The sequence below is a fragment of the Amblyomma americanum genome, chromosome 1, assembly GCF_052857255.1.
Source record: "Amblyomma americanum isolate KBUSLIRL-KWMA chromosome 1, ASM5285725v1, whole genome shotgun sequence".
In the NCBI taxonomy this organism is placed as follows: domain Eukaryota; kingdom Metazoa; phylum Arthropoda; class Arachnida; order Ixodida; family Ixodidae; genus Amblyomma; species Amblyomma americanum.
Window position 1 is genome coordinate 32113297 of NC_135497.1, and position 6390 is coordinate 32119686.

Sequence of the window (6390 nt, forward strand, 5' to 3'; positions counted from 1 at the left end):
TTATTGCAAGGAAACCGTGGTGATGGAGATGGCAAGTCCTCCACAGGAGGAGATTCGGCACTATTTGGAGTTTGACACGGACTCTGGGTAGAGCGATCGTACTGCTCCGCGGAAGCTGCATTCAGTAGGTACTTTGTCATCTGTGGTAGCTTCTTTTCACGCTCTTCTCTTTCTAACTTCGCCTTTAATTTAGACGCACCACTTTGATGCTTCCGACCGAGCATTTTCCCATGAATGGATTATAATTGTTCACCGCAACGGGCACTTCGTCAGTCCGACGCGACCGCAGGTGTCCAACGGTGGCCGTCCCGATGACTAGCGCACGCGGCCTGGATGGTCCGTGGCTGGCCGAGAGTAATGCGTCCCCCAGGAGCTCCTCAGTGGGCTGGCTTATGCAAGCTTAACCGGCGGCTCGGGGCTGAATCCCAGCCCGCGATCAACTTCCTTTAATAGACGCGCGCCGCGTCTGTCTGTTACTAGCGCCAAAGCAGGCGTTCACATACGCATAGAGTTCCTTGTACAAATTCCCCCTTCTCCGTACAAACTCACCACTTCTCCCGTTCCGGTCTCGTCTTCCTATTGGCTATGAGCAATCGTCTGCTCTTGGAGGTTCTCAAAATTTCTTTCGCCCCTTCGACGCCGCGCGCGACAACGAAGGGGAGAGGGCGACTCCTAGCGCGGGCGAAGTTAAGCGCTTTCCGTCGCCTCTGAGTCATCTTTTTCTACTTCTTTCTGGGAAGTTCGGTGGCCAGTCTGACCTACTTTTTTCTGTCGAGCGCGCGCGAGGGTGCGCAGCCACTAGGCGGGAATGGGCCCTGGAGACAGGCATTTGTGTCCAGCTCTCCAACTTCCCCCTTCACTCTTCCACAACCCTAGCCCGAACAGTGAACATTCCATGCCCCACGGCACATGGATAAAACCACGTGTGACGTCTTCTTTCCTTCCGTGCCAAGACTATGCCATCAGACTCATCATCTGCTATCGGACTCATCCTACCCCGCCCTAATTACCATCACGGCAAAGAAAAGTCGAATGGGAGACACTGTTGGGTTCTGCAGCACATCCTTTCTATGAGAAGGACTGCGGCGGAACTATTTGAGAGGTGGAGGGTGGCGTGGTGGTGACGAGGGGCAAGGGAGATTTAGGTCCTCGTCCCACATTACATATTTTAGGTGTTTCCCTCTTGCCCCTCTCCTCCAGACAGCACTGGACAGACGGACTGACAGGAAACCACGAAAACACTTCTAAGCAAACGCACCTCGATTCGTAAGAAAGAGCGCCCCGCCGGGGTGGCGGAGGATCCCTGTTTTTGCAGCTCGACAAGCTCTCCCAAATGATCAGGCTAAACGCATGCTGTTACATGAGGCAGGGTCCCCGTCTGCTCATTCTGGTTTTCTCGATTCATACATGTCGCTCGAAGTTCCGTTGCTCACGGTTCCATATACTAAGCAGGTTAGAATAAATCCGCCCCCTTCTACTGTCCGAGGTGAGGCCCTGGGCTGCAGCCCCCTTTGTGCCCCCCCCCCCCCCTTAATCCAGCGCTGCGGTAGCGGTATCTATGGCGAGATTTTATTGTAGTCGCCAAAGGCTGCAACGAATGCCACAGTAACCGTGAATACAATTCAGTTTCTGCGTTTGGCTACTACGACTACTTACGACCACTGGAAGGGTTGCTTTGCCTGCATGCTTTCGAAAACGCCTGTATTTCCGCACGATGCACCCAAATTTTGTCGACAGCGGCGAGAGTAATGGTGTTTTCTAAATTCTGAAAACTGACATGTTTATTATTAACGGCCGGTAAACAAATCTCTAATTGCAATCAGCTGCCTATTGGCAGGTTAAAAATTTAACTATTACAATTTAGGTAATCACTTGGCTAGTTAACATAATTCGCCCGATTTTTAACATCCGCCAACGGTGGCACTACTATGCCGGAGAAAGCTTCTGTTTATCTCAAAAACCCTATTTATAAACACGAGTGATCACATTCACTGCAACACCTGGTGTATCAAGAGCGACCTGACAGACAGTAATGTGCATGCTTGTCTCCCGAGATCTAAAAAAAAGGAATTGTCGCTAATGCCAAGTCGCCAGATGTGGTTAACCATATGCATATCTAGACGCCACTGCTGTCCGTCGTTGAGAGAATCGGGCAACCAACGGCTGTAATTCATCATTTCGCAAGTAGCGCGCAGTCATCCCAAGAGAGACAAGACCTACGGGCAAGCAGAACAAGGGCATTACTGACATAAGCCCGTACTGTCTTCCGCATGCTCTGGACTTGACCTGGAAGCATGACGGCTGATTTGTTGCGGGCTCCTCTGGTCTATGCCGCAAGATTCCTCACCACCGTTGGCAACCGGAGAGTATGCGGGCACCAAACTGTCCAGATCTGGTCCATTCGTCGGTTCTTTTTCTTTGTTTGGGGGAATCCTTAGCCGGGGCATCTTCTCTGAATGCTGCACGCAAGCGCAGGCAAAAAACAAGCACTCAAGTTGAAGCAGGATGTGTGGAAAGGTGATGCTACGATCGGAGCAACTTTTTTCATTACAGAGATACAAGCGGCGAAATATCTGCTGGTCGACCGACGCTCAGGTGCTCAGGAGCTTAGGTGCTCTGCATTTCTTTTTAAAGGGGGTGGAGAGGGAGACAACTGGAATAAAAAGTAACTAGTAACACGACACCAAACGTTACAGAAAAATGTTAACGCAAGTATGTCACCCGTTACAGTTCGAAAATGGTAATGAGTACTAAGTTACCGAAAAAAGTAACGCTTTACCAGTAACGCCGTTACTTGTAACACGTTACTTCCAACACTGTGAGCGATAGTGTTGGTAAACTGCCATTCATGATCTGAGAGAACTTGCCATATGTGCTCCACCCTATTCTTCTAGTTATTTTCTTCTCATGATCCAGACCTGCTGTCACTACCTGCCATAAGTAAATAATTCCTTCACTGCTTCCAGCCCCCCGCTGCCAATTGTGAACTGTTGTTCCCTTGCTAGACTGTGGAACATTACTTTGGTTTTCTGCATGTTAACTCTTAGACCCAGCGTTCTACTCTGCCAGGTAAACCCATTGATCATAATTTTCAATTCACCCCCTAAGTGACTAAGCAAGGCAATGTCATCAGCCAATCACAGATTATTTAGGTATTCTCTATTTACTCTTATCCCTAACTTTTCCTAATTCAGGGCTCGAAATACCTCCTGTAAACAGGAGGTCAATAGCAATGGTGAGATTGTATCTCCTTGGCTGCCTGATGCGCTCTCTTATTGGAATTTTATTGCTGACTTCATAGAGGACTATTGTAGCTGTGCAGTTGCTATATATATCTCCCCGTATTTTCACATAAGGCTCTCCTACACCCTGATTCCACAATGCCTGCATGACTGCCGAGGTTTCCACCGAGTCAAATGCTTTCTCGTAATTAATAAAGCATATATATATAGTGGCTGGTTATAATTACACATTTCTCTACCATCTGATTGATAGTGCGAATATGATCTATTGAGGAATATCCTTTATGAAAGCCTGCCTGATCATTTGGTAGATTGAAGTCTAAGGTCGCCCCTACTCTATTAGCGATTACCTTAGTAAATACCTTGTATGTAACGAACAGTAACCTGATTTTCCTGTAATTTTTAAGTCCTTGGCATCTCCTTTCTTATGAATTAAGATAATGTTAGCGTTCTTCCAAGTTTCTCGTACGGTCGAGGTCATAAAGCATTGTGTATACAGGGTGGCTAATTTTTCTACTCCCCTCCATCCTTTAACAGATCTGTTGTTAACTGATCCTCACCAGCTGCTTTTCCCATTTGGATTGAACACTTTCTTTACTTCCTCTCTTGTTACCTACAAGATGATGCATTGCTGTTCGCTACTGTCTCTCTCATTGACGTTCTGATTACATTGGCTACTGTATATATTTGCGTAGAACTCTTCAACTACATTAACTATCTTATCCATATTGCTAATGGCATTGCCCTCGATCCTTATCTCTTAATGCATACATCTGGTTTTTACCTATGCCAATTTTTCTGTTCGCCACTTTTAGGCTAACTCTGTACTTCAGAGCATGCTTGATTCTCTCCATATTAAACTTCCTTAGGTCAGCTACCTTGCGCTTATTTATGAATTTCGATAGCTCTGTCAGTTCTATGTTGTCTCTATGGCTAGACGCTCTCATGCTTTGGCGTTTCGTAATCAGATCTTTCGTCTCCTAAGATAGCCTGCCGGTTTACTTGAATACTATTAACTCCGCTTGCCATCATTGTGGGCATGCTTTCAGTGTATATGTGGCATTTGGCTGAACCCGATGTCCCGGAGTCAGATCTGCGCTGGTTCGGCCACATTTCAATATCATCATCAGCCTGACAATGCCCACTGTACAGGACAAAGGCCTCTCCCATATCTCTCCAATTAACCCTTCCCTATGCTAGCTGTGGCCACCGTGTCTAAAAACATTGACCCTAACCCTGCAAACTTCATGATCTCATCCACCCACCTAACTTTCTGCTGGCCCCTGCTATGCGTCCCTTCCTTTGGAATCCACTCCATTACTCTTAAAGACCATCTTGCCTTCGCACTACATGGCATGCCCACTTCTTTGATTCGACTAGGATGTCAATAAACCCATGTTTGATCCCTGATGCTCTGCCCTTTTCCTGTCTCTTGATGTCACACTTGTCATTTTTCTTTCTATAGCTCGCTGCGCTGTCCTCAAGTCGAATCCTTTTTGTTAGCCTCTATATGTTTCTGCCCCATAGCCGAGTACCAGTTTTAGTGTTGAAACGCAAAAGGGTCTTTGAGCGAGGAACCCACAACTGGTCAAAATTAACATGAAGCACTCCTCTACGGCGTCTCTCGTCATATTGCAAGCAACCTCGGTACGCTGAACTCCCTATAACCACATAAACCGTATAGTCGTCAGAACCTGAGCAGTTGTGGCGATGACTGGGTGCTGTTCAAATATTCAGCTTACATTTTTTTCTAGATAAGCTGAAGAAAAGATATCACCATACTGGCATGTTTTTTTCTCAGCATTGTAAAAATGAGCACCGAAGTTTTTAGATTCAAGAATGCGGTTTGATAGAGTGCCCAGTCTGCATACTCTTCTAACCTAGCACTTTTGCCTTTGTCGAACACGGCAGTTATGCTTAGCAACTATATTACTATACGTCCGCTTTGTCGCCGTGTTTCCTCGCCAAAGAATTGGCCTGACTGGCGCAGTTTCGCCTCGATTTGGCTTTTGCATGAGACTTTCTCAGAGAAGGGGAGCAGCCCTTGTGTCCCATGCATTTTGCTGGTGGCAACATTGGTGCCACCGCAGCCTTGCGGGGAAGATTTGGGCTAGGCCAAGTCAATGCAGATCCACCACCTAATTTGGTTCGCCTCTGTACTTACGATCCAATAGACTGAGGCAAAGTCACTGCAGGAGGCAGGGAGCCAGGAATACGAGGGGAGGGCACAGATATCCAAATGTTCCTTCTTGAATCTAGTGGGGCAGGGAGGCCCTAGCCTCCCACTTGGATATGTGGATGCTGAGGATAGTGCTGTGGGCTTTGATAAGATGTGTCCTACTCAGAGCAGTGCCATAAACGTGCACAATGTGGGTTCTTGTTTCAGGGAAGAGGGCTCTATTCTCACAAGCACTCCCAACCAGCCTTGAATATGTGCCTTCCGCTGTGAAGCAAGCACAAATGATCCAATGACGTGAAAACAAAACAATGCCGTGCACACGCGACGACGTGCGGGCAGCGCAGTGTGAGATGTAGTTGCGTGGGTCATCTCCAAAGCTTTTGTTTTTTTGAGATCCACTTTTTTCCTCTTCCGTTCAGCTTAAAAGACACAATTTGTAGACTCCAATACAGGAGGATTGTGTAAGACCCAAGAGGCCGCCGCTGCCAAAATAGTGGAGAAGCACACACGTACCGCAACTCGACCCCTCCTCGTTGCTGCCTCCCTTCTGGCAACAAATGCAGATAGGCCATCGCGGCCGTTCAGGATGAGGTTCCGCACATTTAGAGCTATCACGAGGGCCACAAAACCTTGGAAAGTCCCAGCGAAGCATGTCGTGCTTGGCTTAGTATAGTTTATGGGGGTTAACGTCCCAAACAGCTCAGGTTATGAGGTACGCCATAGTGAAGGGAAATGTAAAAAAGTGGCAGGGTTTTAATGCAGTTAAACAGAGTAGACGTGCAAAAGCATGTGTTTAGTCTGACTGGCTCATTGTTTTGCTTTTCTCGGTCGTTGGCACGTCTGGCGACGATATTACTCGGGTTAAGATCTGATCGAGGTTAAGCTGATCTGATCTGAAAGCAGGTGTGAACATAAAACTCGCATTGAATGACACAAGTTATAAGCATAAAGCTTAAAAATATTAACTGC

The 6390-nt window shown here is 47.2% G+C and overlaps 1 protein-coding gene across 1 annotated transcript in view; it reads left to right on the top strand.

Annotated features, from left to right (window-relative positions):
• Positions 1–6390, top strand: part of LOC144125662 (atrial natriuretic peptide-converting enzyme-like) — a 996499-nt gene that overhangs the window by 432212 nt on the left and 557897 nt on the right. The window lies entirely within an intron of this gene.